At 40.7% G+C, this 16484-nt stretch overlaps 1 protein-coding gene across 2 annotated transcripts in view; it reads left to right on the top strand.

Moving 5' to 3' along the window:
- The first annotated feature begins 398 nt into the window (after positions 1-398).
- Positions 399-16484, top strand: part of LOC121514550 (hyaluronidase-4) — a 29391-nt gene continuing 13305 nt past the window's right edge. The window contains exon 1 of one of the 2 annotated variants that reach the window (XM_041794699.1): positions 399-519. The gene's annotated coding sequence lies outside the window, so the exon portion shown is untranslated. The remainder of the gene's footprint in view (positions 520-16484) is intronic. The other variant, XM_041794701.1, reaches the window with a different exon arrangement.

Genomic DNA, 16484 nt, shown 5'->3' with positions numbered 1-16484 from the left:
AGTTTCACTGATCTAAGCTGTCTGTAAACTGTTGCCTATTTTCTCTTTCATCCAAACGCAGAGTAAGGTAAAGTTCATTCATGCAGGTTAACTTCAGTTAAAATTCGTGGTTGTTGACATGTTTGTTTACGTCTGTCTAAAAGCGATTGGAGTGGATGAGTCGAGTCTTTTCTTCCAGAGAGGATCAGACCTCAGAGGAGCTCAGCAAACTCCCAGGGATTATAAACCTCTCTCTCTCTGCTGTGTTTCTGTGTCTCTCGCCCCCCTCCCTCCCTCTCTGCTCTCTAATCGCTGTGTTGTGGTGGTGACGATTTCTCCTCCCTCTCTCTCTCTCTGCACTCCTCTCTGGGCTGTATATAAGTGTAGAAGGCTGGCTTTGGTTTCAGACAGACGAGAATGACTGCGAGCCATTCGGACGTACGCCGCAGAGGGCCACCATGACCCCTGTGGTGACCCCGAAGAAGACACCCCAACCTCCCACTGGGCTGCTCAGTATTGGTCGGTTTGCAGCATCTACAGGTGAGCGTTTCATCTTGAGTTCAAAGTTTTCACCTGCAGATGTCTAAGGCTTGTTTGTGTCATTTTTATCCGGATTATAAACACTTTTCTGCAGCTTCTGTTCGGTTGCACAAAGAGGAAATTAAAGTGTATTTTTAACTCTGAGGGAGGCGGCAACCCTGGGTGTTACAGCATGGTCTGTTTTTGGGTGATGCAGGAAGGGGGAGGAGGAAGAGGAGGAGTGCCCTGTCATGTCAGGAATGTTGGCTTACCCTTAAGAATACCCTCAGTTGAGAAAGTTTCTCTTATTTTGAAATTGGAGGCACAGCAGCTCCTTTTTCATGTCTAGAGTGAGTTTTACACAACAGGCTGTTTGAAAGCTGCACATCAGCAGTAATGTCGACTTTAAAGGCCTCATTTATGTACACTTACAGTCATTTAGCAGATGCTGTGACTCATAATGACTTACAGTAAAATGTAAGAAAAGCCGGCGACACGGGAGGTCACGGTTTCTTAAACAGCTGGATTAAAGTTCATCAGAGAGGCTGTAAAAAAGCTCTTTGTGTTTATGGGAGTCTGATGTTTTTGAGCCTGCTGTCTGCTCAGACGCGCGGAGTGAAAGTGACGGAGGTGAGGGATCACAAGGATGGAGCTGGGAGCCTTGATTAGCTGACAGGATTTTCAGGATTGAGATTTAATCTGTGCAGGTAATCAGAAGGATGCTCGGCCTTCAGGACGGCTGACTGACGGTTAAAGTCAGCAGGTGGATGCATTGTTAAAACTCCTGTCTGCATCATTGCAGCAAATGTTCTCTGATGCAGCAGAACAAGAGACACTTTTACTTCGTACTTTATTTGTGTAAAAACTCTGGTGCTTTTCTTGGTAAAGATGTCTAACAGAAGTTGGAGAAAGTCATAGTGGTGTTGACTTTTAAACTAGGATTTTAGATTCACAGATCAGCCACAGGAAGTAGTTTGGTTTGAATGATATACAGCATATGCAAGCAAAATTTCAATACTTTTTAATGCCATATGTTTAAGCGGGTCCGTCTCCATAAGTTTGAAAAGTACAAAAGCATTCAGAGAGCGCAGACCTCCACTATTAGCCAAAATCATTTTCAAAATCTTTAGATTTATACATAATCCCAAATTGCACAAAAATGTTGTGTGCAAAAGTTTTCCTGCTTAATTTGTTGTTAAAATAAAGAAAGTACCAAATATTCTGTGCCTTTATAAGATGCATAGATAAATGTGGTATCCACAGGCAAATATTGTATTTGTATTTCACAGAGTCACTCTCTAACATGGTGTTTCAGTTCCTCTTAGAAATTCAGATTTAACTGTCTAACACAAACTTTAACGTAAAGAGGAAGGTTGCACATTGGTTTGGGTACGTGCTGACAGTTTGAGAAGCATTCATGAAAGAAAAACAGAAGCACATTTTTTGCTGTGGTGCAAAACATTGTTACTGCTCTTTATTTGAGTTTTAGCAGAATATCTATTGGCTTGTCTGTCAGATAACTCCTCAATCTTCTCCATAGTTAGCACGGTGGCTACAGAATACTCCATCCTTGGTGCCTTCTGCCCCTTGAACATGACACTTGTCCATTCCTGGACTCGCCTGTGTGGTGGCATGGCATGCAACCCATAGCTTGTGTTTTATTTATTTTCCAGCCTTTAGTGATGGCAAGTATTTTTGTCTTTACACTATCATGCATATTTAAGACTCTTGCATCTAGTTTGCATGTAGCATTTTCATGCTCTAATTGATTCCTATATGGATTCTCTTATATCTCATATATGTGTGTGTGTTGTGTTGCTTTGGTGCTGAGTCAGCATGCACTGAGCAGTCCGTTCTTTTGCAGTATTCCCAACAGCAGACTTTTAATCCAGTCTGATCTAATCTCATCTAACTGCATGTCAAAAAGACTTATTCTTCATGCAAAAGTGATAAACACGTCTATTATATTCTGTCTCACTGCATTCCCATTCAACCACGTCTCTTTGACACTTATTTGATAGTTTTCTAAAGCTAGATGTCAATGCCATCAATGTTTGTTTGTTTAGCTCTTTTTCAAGCAACAGCTTACAACATAAAATACATTTCCAGCAGTGCACACTCCCTTTGTAGAAATAGTGGATTTAATATCTTTGCTTCTGACCTCTAAAACACTGACACTTAAATCTGTCTCAAAGATGCATTCAGCACAAAGATGTTCTTCACCTAATACCCCCCAAACGCTGGAAAAAGGAAGTGAACCCTGGATTTAATAACTGGTTGAACCTCTTTTGGCAGCAATAACCTGAACCAAGCCTTTCCGATAGTTGTGGATCAGACCTACACAACTACAGGAGGAATTTTGGATCATTCTTCCTGAATGTCTCTCTTGGATCATTGTCCTGCTGCATAGCTCAGCTTCTTCTGAGCTTCAGCTAGAGCAGGGGTTCTCAACCTTTTCAGCCCACGACCCCCAAAATACAGGAGCCAGAGACCGGGGACCCCCACTGTACCTGAAGGTGGTTGAACAGCCATGAACATTCAAGAATAGTTGTGTGCAGACAAGGCCGTCCATAAGGAGGCATAAAGGGGGAGGTTTCTGGGACCCAGCCAAACTGAGGGCCCATGGAGGTCAGCAAAACCATGGTCCACTGTGAAGTTAAGCTTTGAAAACCATATTTTATATTTGACCTTAATAATAACCACTCGTATCAAGAAAACAAATATCTTTACTTATTCATTTAGCCTTCTTTAGATGAAAAGAACGTTTGTTAAAAACATAATTAAAATGGGCTAAAAATGGCTAACATTGGTTAACAATGGCTAAAAATGGTGAAAAGGTGGCGAAATTGGATTCTAAAAGAACATAAATGGATTAAAAGTGGCAAAAATTGGTTAATAATGGCTAAAAAGGTGAAAAGGTGGAAAAAGTGGATTTTTAAAAGAACATTAAATGGATTGAAAGTGGATAGAATTGGTTAATAATGGCTAAAAATGGTCAAAAGGTGTGAAATTGGATTTTGGATTTTTTTAAGAACATATATGGATTAAAAGTGGCAAAAATTGGTTAATAATGGCTAAAAATGGTGAAAATATGGTAATATTGAATTTTTAAAGGACATAAATGGATAAGAAGTGGCAAAAGTTGGTTAATAATGGATAAAAAATGGTGAAAAGGTGGTGAAATTTAGATTTTTAAAGAACATAAATGGATTGAAAGTGGCAAAAATTGGTTAATAATGGCTAAAAAGGTAAAAAGTTGGTAATATTGTATTTTTAAAGAACATAAATGGATTGAAAGTGGCAAAAATTGGTTAATAATGGCTAAAAATGGTGGAAAGGTGGTGAAATTGGATTTTTTAAAGAACATAAACGGGTTAAAAGTTGGAAACATTAGATAAAAGTGGCAAAAAATAACCAAAAATAGGTTAAAGTGGCAATAACAGTCACAGTCAATGGGTGAAATGGCTATAATGTGCAAAAAATGGTGGAAATTAAATGGAATGGGATGAAAAATTGATATAAATGGGCAAAAATAGCTTAACTGTGGTTAAAATGGGCAAAAGGAAGTGGTGTATAGAGGCAATAATGGGTCAACAGAGGCAACAATAGGCAGAAGTGGCAAGAATTGATTTTGAAGTGGCAAAAACAGGCAAAAAGAAGTGATGGAAAGGGTTTAAAATAGACAAAAGTTGGTTTCAAGTGGCAAAAATGTGCTAAAATTGGTTTTAAAAAGTGAAGAAAAAGGGTTAACACTTGGTAAAATTGGTGTAAAGTGGCAACAGTGTCATCTAAAAAATATTCCTAGTTTTTTTGAGGCATCTGGTGACCCCCTCTCAGAGTCCGGCAACCCCCAAGGGGGTCCCGACCCCAAGGTGGAGAACCACTGAGGGAGAGGACAGCGACCCTGAATTTATCCTGGATAAACTTGGGAATTCATTTTTCCCACCATGATGGGAAATGGCCCAGACCCCAAGGCAGCAAAGCAGTCCCAAACTCTGACTCCACCCTACTTCACTGTGGGCCTAATGTTCTCATGTTGGTATGCGCTCCCCTTTTTACGCCATACATAGTGCTGCATGTTCTCCCCAAACAATTCAACCTCAGCTCCAGTAGTGTTGTGGGGTGCCAAGGTGCTCCTTGGCAAACTTTGGGCATGCAGTGATGTTTTTTTAGGAAAGCAGCGGCTTCCTCAATGGTGTCCTGCCATGGACACCACGCCTGTTCAATCTTTAGTATAAGGCAAACCCATGAACAGAGGTGTTGACTTTTTCCAATTAATCTTCTAAGCCAGGGGTGTCCAAACTAAACTGCAGAAAATTCAATAAATCAAATTAAATATGGCCCACATTCAACATGAAACTTGTTCATAACTGTATCGTACTTTATAGTATCAGCACAAGGCAGGGCGACCATGCTAATTCTGTAAACAAACATCTTGACAAAAAGATTTTATTGATGTGAGGTTTCTTTTACTAGAGACAAAACTCTACATGGTAAACATACTGGCAACCAAAATAATATCAGTATTTTGTTTTTTAACTCCCTGACTGCAGCAGCAACTAGACTACCAATAATATTCAAGGGGCTGAGGCAGTGGTAGCGAGGACCAAACAGGGCCCCCTGGAATCTGACTGGCTTCCCCAAAAACAGTGAAGCGTTGCCAAAAACCAAACAAACATGCTCTGAGCACCTTATTGTCAAAACGCTCTCATGCTACGTTATTTAAACTGCTCTAGCCTGGCTATGCTCTGCCTCTCTCTCTCTGCAAGCTGCTCTTGCAACCCTCCTCCACCCCAGCTCCTCCTTCATTCTGCTTCTGACTTAATCAGTGTCATTCTGTTGTCATTGATGCCTGCTCTGCTCTGGGATTTTTGCTGCTCTTCTCCCTGCCTTAGGCTTTCCTTATCAGCATAGTAAGAGCAGGAACATGTGCTGTTCCTGCCTGATGCTTTTTATGTAGGTTAGAGGAAAGGCAGGGGGGTCTCGGAACGGCCACACCGAAAAAGTGGAAAAAGTTTGGATACCCCTACTGTAAGCCTTTAGCTGTTACTCTAGGGTTCTTTTTTACATCCCTGGGCATTCTCCCTTGTGCCCTTAGAGCCAACCTGGCTGGACGACCACTGCTAGAGTATCCACAGTATTGCATTGTCTCCATTTGCGCACAGTTAGCCTAACCGTGGACTGGTGAATACCCAAAGGCTTTGACATGACTTTGGAACCCCTTCCAGTTTTACACAATTCAACAATTCCTGATCAAAGTCAAACTCATAGAGTTTCAGTGTTTTCTTAAGTCACCTACACCTGGCTCTAATCTCCTTTAATTGATTGGACTTCAGGTGTGCCAACTCCTGACTCCAATTAGCTCTTTTTGGAGTCATTAGCCTAAAGTTCACTTACTTTTCCCAGATATTTAATGGCTATGTCCAATAAAGACTTTAAATATTACAACTATTTGTGTGGTATTCGGCAGATCAGCACACATTTGATGAGCAATCAGTACAGAAAACGGCATCATTTCAAAGGGATAACAAACTTTTTCTTGCCACTGTTTATTCCTTTATAGTAGAGGTGTACAAGATTGGAATGAAATAGGTGAAAAATTTAAGGTTAAGTTGAAGGGACAGCTGTGGATTAGTCAGTGGAGTCAACTGGAAGGTCATGGGTTCAATCCCCAGCTCCTGCAGTCACATCAATGTGTTCTTAGGCAAGACAGTTAAGCCAGAACTGCTCCCACTGCTGCATCAGTGGTGTGTGAATGTGTTTGGATGCCTATGAATGGGATTAGTTAACACTGTAAGCAGCCTCCACCATCAGTGAATGCATGGGTGTGAGTGGTTAAGTGTGGTCTGGTGATGAAAGAATGAATGTTTCAGCTATAACTGATCATATTTTATATCAATATGAAGTTGATAATGCAAAAACAATGTTCTAAAGCCAATATATGGCCATTGTCATATCATAGCAATGCCTAAACCATCATCACAAATCCTGAAAGTCTGCAAAAATCCTAAAAAGCTCCTCTGAAAACACGTCTTTGCAAAGAGGAAACATGTAATCTGATAATCTCTCATTGCTTCTACCAATGAAAAAGATTTCTGCACCTTCCTCCTCCGTAGACGGTTAGCCTTGACGTCACTTTGTCCAGCCGAACCAACAGGAAGCAGCTATGAGTCTGTTGAGCTCTGACATTAAGCTGAAAACAAAAGGATATTTTGGTAAAGTAAACACTATCAGAATAAACAAAGGCACTCAGGAAGGCTTATTACGTAGCTCAGTCTGAAAAATATCCCATGGTCCCTTTCATTATTTTCACCTCCGTTTAGTTTAGCGTTTTGTCTTCCTCTTAGGTCATCCGTCTGGTTTCTCCATCTGACAAATCCACCTCAAACCAGAGCTCACCAATCATGTTCGCCCTGGCACCGAGATCACCAGGCTGTGATTAGCTTTGGCTCTGCTGGGTGGAAAGATTTCCGTCTTTTTGCTTCCTGTTTTCCAGTTTTTACTTCTTCAGCTGCTTTTGTGTCTTCGCTCTCGTGTGAGAAACATGAATCCTCACCACATTCAGGCACCAGGGATAATTGTTAAAAGTGCTTTTCTTTGCTCTGGTTAACTTTTTGACCAGCTTTCTGTGTGATTCATGGAAAGTCCTGATGCAGAGTCATGTTACTGAGCGTTTGAAGTGATGATGGAGGAGAAAGGCCATGGCACAGTCATTGTTAGTGCACAGTTGGAGTGCTAATCTGTTTGCCAAAAACATGTATAAGTAAGTTCAGGAAACAGTGATGGGACTCAGACTTTCTCCTTTCACTGAACTAAGCTGAGCAGCAGGACATTATTATGTTTGACAGCAGATATCATGTCAGCTTTTCACTAAGACTGCATTTACACCCATTTTTAAGCACTTGTAGGTGTTCCAGATGTAAGTTTTCATACATTTGCTGCCATACTGTAACAATTTCTTTAGTCAGGAGCGTTTGTTTACCTGCTTTACGTGTTTCAGCTACTTCCTGTAGCCTTCCTCAGAAGCGTTACGTGATGGTGCTGTGACGTGTCTTGTAGGCTGCTTCTGAGGAAGGCTACAGGAAGTAGCTGAAACATGTAAAGCAGGTAAACAAACACTCCTGTCTGACTAAAGAAATTGTTACAGTACAGTTTAAACAAAAGACAGAATGAATCTCTACCTAACATTTGCTGCCATGCTACCATAAATCTTTGAGCGAATAATCCCAGTATGCCGAAGACAACAGCATTATGATTTCCTTCTAAAGGAATGTCAGTATCACTAGGACAGCTTTTGCAGGTTTTTGAGCAGGTTTAAAGGGACATTTTGCTATTTTTGAAGTTGCTTTGTAAAAGGTAGGTTCAGTGAGCTCTACCCCTTCATACAGGTGTTGCATCAGAGGTTCTACAAATCTACAAGGGGGTACCTAAGTTTTGGGAAAACTCTTATTTACTATTGGACAGAATACTTCCAAACACTTAGTTTCACCTTTATGCTGATGATATGGTTATTTACCTATGTGCACCTGCAAAAGCCTTTAAAAATCTTTAGCATGCTTTTGATGTAGTCCAAGATCAAAGAGGATCTGACTGCAGACCTCTACCATGGGGCAACCTCTATGGTTGAGGTCACCCCATGGTAGAGGTCTGCAGCCATGGGGCAGGAAGTTATGTTACCCAAGTTGAAACCAGAATGACATACTGAAGGACGATTATTTTTCGCTCGCAGTCAGAGGTTATGGTAACTGGATATTTTCCAGAATTTTATGAATACAATTGAAAATTTATTCAGGGGGATACGTTTTAATATAAAACACCACAGACTGAGGAAAAACCCAAAGAGGGTTATGGTTAGGCTCCCGAACCCTAAAGGTTAGGGTTAGAGTAAGGGGGAAGACGAGGGGGATAAAATTTAAAATAAACCACCATAAACTAAGGGGAAACCCAACAAGAGTTAGTACTTCACTTCCCACCTAACGGTCAAGGTTGAACCATTGCAGAGGTCTGCAACGCATGAGCCTAAAAAGCCCCACCATAGAGGTCTACAGCCACTCCTAATGTCTTTCCCAACTTGTTCTAACACAGATAAAACTAAACTCATGTGCTTTATATCTAGCTGGTAACTTCTTTTAAATATTCAGGGTTTTTACTTGAGGAAAACTTGAAAGCTGAAGGTTTTACTGGGATTTTACTACAGAAACATGTCCTGTTTCTCCTTTATGGTCTAAAAGAAATGAGTTGAGTCCACTTTTAAATACCTTTTCTTGATTATGGTGATGTTTTGTACCTGAATGCCTCTACTCTCCATATGTTGGACAGTGTGTATCATGGAGCTCTGAAATTTATCACTAATTGTGGATTTAATACAAGCCGCTGCAGCACTGGGATAAGACAAACTGTCTTAAAAAAGAAAGAAAAACAGTGCAAATACTTCGAAGGACTTGTTTTATCCTCTCTCTTTTTGTGGCCACAAAAGAGAAAGGAAAATGGGAATTTTTCTTTCAGAAACTGATTGCTTTCATGAAAATATAACTAATAACAGATTACTTGAACTGTAAAACTAACTTGTTTCTAGAGGTGGGAGAAAAAATCGGTTCTTAGATGCAACTTGATGTGGAGGTGGAAGATTCTGAATCAATTTATAAATGTCCAATAATCGATAATAATTTAAATATTTGATACTGTGGGATAGCAGCAACAAAAAGGTGGAATTCTGACAGGCATCTCGTAACAGCAAGATTCAGATTACCAGTTGTTCATGTGTGAAAAAGGACATTTTTATGTTTGCGATTTCAGAAATGTTACAAGGAAAGAATGCTGCAGCCTTTGGTTCAGTGCAATTCTAAATTTCTAGTTTACACACATCCTCCATTAGAGGATAGTAGACATTCAATTTCTCTTTTTTTCTCAACACAAATGTAATGTTTTTATGATGTTTGACTCAGTAAGAACATCAGAAATGTAAAAAAAAACTCAAAGTGCATCAAAACACATCAATAATCAATTAGGAATCGAATTGTAGCCCTATGAATCGTTACTGAATCGAATCATGAGGTGCCCAAAAGATTCCCACCTCTACTTGTTACAATACCTGTTACAACAAAAAAGTAAACAGATTACTTTATCACACATTTCCCCCAACACTGGTGGACTGAGTGGTAGTCTGTAACATAGCATCCTGCTATGCTAGCAGCATCGTTGTTTACGGCACAATGTCATGCATTAATCTCACGGCCCAGCGAAAATGTTTGAATTTGGATCCAATATTGGTGTTTTTTTAAACCAAAGATCAGTGACGTAGATTGGCGCCTTTAGTTCAATGACTGATATAAAAACAAGGCCAATATTGGACCTGATACTGATGCTGGATAAGATCTTGCCCATCTCTAGTTATTGCATTCTGGTTGAAAAAAATCAAAGTGTTTTAGATCAGTTTTCATCAGTAAACTTTAATTTCAGTCAGGAACACTCATAATACATTTAACCATTTTATTGCAGTTTTACTTGGTGGAGAAAGCTCTGCTCTAAAGATGCTCCATGGGTTAGTCAAGCAGCTGCTTTGACTTTTCAGGAAGCACATGTGCTAGAAAGCCCCGTATGGGTAGATACATTTATGGCAATGCCATAATTAGATCAAAAGCAAGAGGGTGCAACAAGCTTTATGCTATAAAGGAGGAGGCTGGGGTGGAGGAGGTGAAGCTTTGCCAGCAGCAGCAGCAGCAGCAGCAGCAGCATGGTGCATCAGCACTGATGCAAGCAGGGATGAGTGAGAATAACTTTTTTAAATACACCGCTGTGTTGAGAGAAAGAGCTGTGATTGGCTGTGGGAGCTGGGAGACAATAATTAAGATCTGCTGGCTTTCAGCTGATCACAGCTAGGCGTTTGACTACGGTGTTCTGCATGAACTAACGCTGAGCTCCCATTAATTTTGCTCCTGTTTTTTTTATATTTGTGGTTAGTTAACACTTGTCATTTTACACTGAGCCCCATCTCTGGCCTTATGGTTAATCAAACCCGTTTGACATTTTTGCTTAATAAAAAATTATCATTTCAATTCTAAATTTATCTTCATAGCTTCCTGGGTAGTGTTGTTGACAGATTTGATCCATCTAATAGCCCCACAGTTGTCTCGATTCATGCACTGCCTTGTACAGAATGTGGATATTTATGCTGTACAGTTTCCGGTCTTCAGTTGTGGTAAATTACTGGACAGCAGAGGCCTGAACCGTCCAACACTTTCATGGTTTGTAAAGCTTTCATGCTGCATTAATGTGACTTGGTGACGTCTGATCAGCGTTGGAACATATTTATGTGCCAGATGGTCAATGTGAGGGAATCTGTTCTTCTGGCTCTTGCCCCTCGGCCCTCCATCAGGGGTTCGGCTCGATTCCCAAACATCAAACCAAGGACAGCCTTCTCCCTCTCCTGGCATCTCTGAGTGTGCCCAGAGCGTTCCTGTCTTTTTCCTCCCTCCATCAAACTGTCAGCGTCATTTACTCCTGTGTTCAAACATGTTTTCTTTGGGTATGAAAGCCTCTCCTTTTCCAGGAGGAACTGGTGAGAAACCAGCTCCTGAGAGGTGGGAGAGGTGCTACAGCAGGACGCTTACATCAAAGATAGACGCTGGTGTTCTTCAGTCCAGATAAGCGCTCCTCAATGACCTTATAAAAGCGGTGGAGTTAGAGAGCTGTAGTATATTGAGCAAACTTTCCTCCCTTGTTTCCTCTGTCAAACCTTCACTCTTCAACAATCTGGTTTGGTGGCACCGCTGGGAAGCCAAAGATCTGTTGAAATATCAATCACCGGCAGCCATGGCTCCAAACATAACCAAGTTTCCCAACAGAGCCGATGAAAATTAGACGTTCTCTCTTTTTCTTGCTTCTCCTGAATGAATGGAGCCGCTCCACAAGAACCACAGACATCAACACAGTCTTATCTTAATCGATGCCAGACCGGCCCACGGCTCCGAGCTCCTCTGGATAAATAATTCACTTTGACACAAAGCCAAAGTTGAACTAAACATGAACTCCTCAAGTTTAATCTGTGACTGCTCCCTCTGCTCTTTACGATAAGGAGCGAATACAGGAGCAAATAAAGGCTGGGTCCTCCCACGTGGACCCTGGCTGTGCTCATGGGGTAAGAGAATTTCTTTAGTCCTGAGAGGAAAACAACCGGAAACAGTTGTTTGTCAAAGATACACGCCGTCTTACTTTTCCTGCTAATCAACTTTGTATTGTTAGGGCTGTCTACAAGATAAATCTGGAACTATTTACAATCATCCTAACTATTGTTGATACTTTAAATACCCCCCCACCCACTCCCCACTCATATTCAAGAAAAGCTAAGCCCCCCAGGACTCACTAGGACAGGGGTCAACTTTATTTTTTACAAGGGGCAGCTTATGTCCATGCAGACACAGTGGGGGCCAGACAGTAAAATAAACTAAATTTAAAATAAAATTTTAATTCTCAGGCTGTAAAAAGTACACTTACAAATAAGGCTGGACAATTTCAAAACCTTTAATTGTGATTTTTTCCCCCCAATACTGCAGTTGTGATTTAATATTAAAGATATTTCAGGTTCCTTATCTTATGTATTATTTAACAAAGATGAGCAATAATTCACTCTATATCATAACCAGCACAATATTCAATTCATTTACCTACGGATGAACTATTTTGACAAAAAAAAAACATCATCTAATTGCAAATATTTTGGATCATATTGCAAATTTCATATCAATTGCTATATTGAAAGGGATGGTCATTTTTATGCAATTCTCGTTTTGATTAAAGGGGACATATTTTACCCCTTTAAGACGAGTTTAAAGCCTCAGAGCCTGTGAAGTTTGTTGCTGATAAAACACACCAGTATTGTTTTTTGTATGTCTAAAAGCTGGCCCCCGACCACACCCCTTTCAGGAAATGGATGCGGCTTAACGGATGTGGCTCTCCTGTTATTCCACCAGGAGAGGAGGACAGAACTTTCTTCCAAGTGGGGAGGGCCAACCAAACCTGGGGGCGGGGCTAACCCCCTACATGACATCTGAGAACAGCTTGTTTCAGCACACAATTTCTGAAAGGATGAAAAAGAGGGGGAGGGAGGGAGGGAGTGGATTTTTCTGGTACTTGAGGGGATTGCGGACAGGCCAGGGGCACATACTTTTGTCAGAAAAACCTTATAAAGTAATTTTTGCATAATATGTGACCTTTAAGAAAAATATCTGAAAAACAAGAAATGTAAAACTTTTGTAAATAATTCTAAAAAGGGACACTTGAATGTATGTATAAGATGGATAGTTGTTTATTGTCATTGCATTGTAAAAATGCAACAAAATTACGTTTGGTTGTCTCCTCTGTAGCAGCAAACACAGTCATCCAAGCGGTGGTTATAAATTTGCAGCCTTACATCATCCATCCTGCTGGTGAGAGAGCAGGCATCCTGGAGAAAGATGCTTGGTAGGGCAGCTTTGTGTGGGGCCGCTCCTAGCCTAGCCTGCAGCCTGGTTTGTTTGCCGCGCTTTCGCTTGCTCGTACAATGTCGTCTCTGCCTCCTCCTCACTGGCTGTAGGTGTTGTGCTGCTCCACGTCCTCTTCCTGTCAGTCTCCGAGCGCCACGTTCTCCGGATAATCTCAATCAGGAAAGATGTAAACTCTGTGGGAACGCCGTTAGTTCTGTTGTGCGCCACCCCGTACTACCTCAATAGGTAGCATTCAGTAGTCTCCTGTTGATCAGGCAGTGTTTCGTTGCAGTTAATATCAGCTGTTGTTAGCTTTTAAGCTAGCCAGGGCTGTAGTTGAGACTGAGGTCTTCTTTTTCACCTTTTATGGGTTTTTCTTGATGGAAATTTCCCAGTCTTCCTCTCAAAGGTGTCCTAGACCATCCATCTTATTTGTTTTCACAGGTTTCAACATATGTCAACTTGATTGTGAAAAACACTACAAGTCCAAGATGTAACTGAAGAGTGCATCCTTCCTGCTGCCAGCTGCTCTGGTTGCCTGGCAACAAATAATGATGTAGAGCATAAAATCTCTGTAGCAAAAAATGTATTTAACTAGTATTTTGACACATTTTGGATAAAAGAAACATTGCACTGTTTGAAATGTAAATATTGGCCACAATGCGATTTGGTTATATTTGATAAGTTGCCCAGCCCTATTCTCAAAGCACCTGAGCTGCAGTGGATGCAGAAAACAGCATCTTATTTGCTATTAATGGCTGATGGGTAGATTCTATAAAACTGATTAAACAGAAAAACAGAAAATTTACCCTAAATGCAACAATGTGTATTTGTCCTCAGCACATTCTCTGAATTTAATTGATCTTCTGGGGGCCAGATGGGAAGCTGCGGGGGGCCTGATGTGGCCCCCAGACCTCCTGTTGATGATCAGTGCACTAGCATATATCAAACATCAATTTGAAATGTTTTCATTGACAAAATCCCATCATAATATGCCTAAATATACTTGTTCTTGACAAACGATTCAAGTACAAACAATCCATAATTATGCAGGCATATTTATGAGAAAACACTTAAAAGTTTTTGATTTAAAAGTCATAAATGTACAGCACTGAGCTGAAATTTGAGGCATGTTTGGGCCAAAATCGAGGCTGCGTTAAGGCGTAAATGTGGAGGATTGACACAACCCTGATCTAGCTCTAGATGTCCTTGAGTAGCAGGGGCATGGGAAAACAATCTGTTAAAAACTGCTACATCTGCATCTTTAGGGTGGTGTACATGGTGGATGTGGTCCTTTGAAGCATGAGGCCCCAGGCAGCTGCCTACCTTTGCTTAATGGTAAACCACCAATGCTGGTCAGCTCCCTGCTACATCCATCCATAAACCCCTGACTTTAGGTGTAAATAGTACTACATGTGGCGTGCTTTTCAAAGTAAAAGCCCAAAGTTTTCAGTGAGATTTCTCTGGGTCCCTGCTATGGTTTCCTTATTCATTATACAGGCCTTGTGAACAGCCAGTGTTATAACTTTAAAAGCTATGGATGATATGTACACTTGTGTGGTCTCCCTGTGCTCTCTCTTCTCTGCATACAGGTGTTTTTGCACCTGGATGTTATCTAAGCATCTCCTAATGTAAAAAAGACTGTTTTCTAAAAGCTGAAATTCACAGAAGAACTAAAACTACTTGACACAGAGCCTGTAAAATGAAAAGTGGCTGTAGAATCAGTCCTTTAGATATCTTTAAAACCAATCATTCAACAGTATATCATTTGTGGCCTTGGATAAAGTTAGACCTCTTCTTTCACAGCAACCAAACAAAAACTAAAGAACCTTTGAAATCCTCCTCAGATAATTTCATACCTGAATAAACCAAAGCACAACCTTTTTCCCGGACCGCTGCTGGAGTGCTACCTGTGATCCGTCTCTCACACCTGATTGTTTCCAAACCTCGACCACCAGTGAGCAGCTCTTGGAAATTTCGAGCTAAAAATAAAAAACTACTAAGAGAATAATCTGAAACATACCTCCCATCAAATCGAGTGTGCTCGTCCCTCTGCCAGGCTTCTGATGGAAGTGGTTTCAGCTCCATTAACCAACCATGCATCCATACATTTACCGGTAACGCTGCAGTAGAGCCGGCTTTGAAAAATGATCTGTTTTCACTGAGAGCAGTCAAATTATTCCCGGGGGGGGGGGGGGGGGGGCTGGCAGGAAGAAAAAGAAAGGCAAGGACTTTGATTCTAAACCCACATATGTATGATAGGAAAAGAAACCAAAATGAACATTCTTTATAGTACTTCTGGAGAAGACTTCTGCCAAAAACATTGGTAGGATTAACACCAAACTTTACCTTTTATAAAAATAGATAAACTGTCACACTGAAATCCAGATCACACAGAAATCACAGCTTCAAACTGAACAGATGGGGTTCAATCTTCAACCTGGGAAGAGTGAAAATACTATACGGGTTTTGATTTATGGTTATAAATAGTGGCAACATTGTTGTAGGCCTTTAAAGACAATAGCCTTGTTGAACCTGGTTTGGCAGGTCCATGTGTGTTGCAGTTCTCTTCACTTCTACATCAGAATGAGGCCAATCAGACAATATGGGAGAGATGGAGAAGTTTGTAGTGTTTCAGTCAGTGGGCAGTGATAAAATGCTTCTAAATGCCAAGACTTTCCCTTTTATGCCATCGTTTAAAGTAGGAGCAACAAACTGAGAAGTGAGGATCGAGTTGGAACGGTTTGACAGGATCTAAGAGCAGAAAGAGAGAAATCATTGCTGGTTCAGAATTAAAATTATGAATCAGTCTTTTTCTCTACAAACAGCCAATTTCTGCAGAAACACTAGAGCAGAGGTTCCCAACCTTTTTCTGCCTCACTTTGGCAGATGAAAATACTCATCCTTGCACACATATGTTAAACACAGTCACACCATTTGTGAAAATATCCTACATTTCTGCAGTATGCAACTTCTGCAGCTGAGTACAGCCACTCAGCTCATTTTCAATGTCCTGCTCTTTTCTGAATTTTGTCATGATTGAGGAAAAACTTGTCATGTTGGCTTCTTCAGACGCTGGGGTGGTCTGGAGAGGGGCGCAAAGTCTGGGATGAGGGTCAGCACCTCAAAGTCAAGGTCCATGGTTCTTTGCAGGACTGTTCTCTGCAGGTGGGGCATGAATGTTTGCCAAACCGAGAGAATGAGCCCAGACACAGCTGAGATTTATCAGTAAACAGGTGTTTTACCAGTGACACTGGTGCTGGCATCCTGAATAACAGTTCCTTCAATTTGGAGCTGAAAAGTGTGTCAAACTATTCTTGGGTTCTAATGTTGAAAGCATGGTTAAAACCATTTTTTAATCACTTTTCCCACACAATTTTTCCACCATTATTTGCCACTTTTCATAAATTTTTGCACAATTTGAACCATTTTCTGCCTCTTTGTAAATTTATACCAATTTTGCCAAATTTTGACTCATTGTCATAATTTTTCCCACCAATTTTAGCAGATTTAAAAACAATTTTG

Source organism: Cheilinus undulatus, linkage group 9 (assembly GCF_018320785.1).
Source record: "Cheilinus undulatus linkage group 9, ASM1832078v1, whole genome shotgun sequence".
In the NCBI taxonomy this organism is placed as follows: domain Eukaryota; kingdom Metazoa; phylum Chordata; class Actinopteri; order Labriformes; family Labridae; genus Cheilinus; species Cheilinus undulatus.
This window is presented reverse-complemented; position numbering and strand designations above follow the sequence as displayed.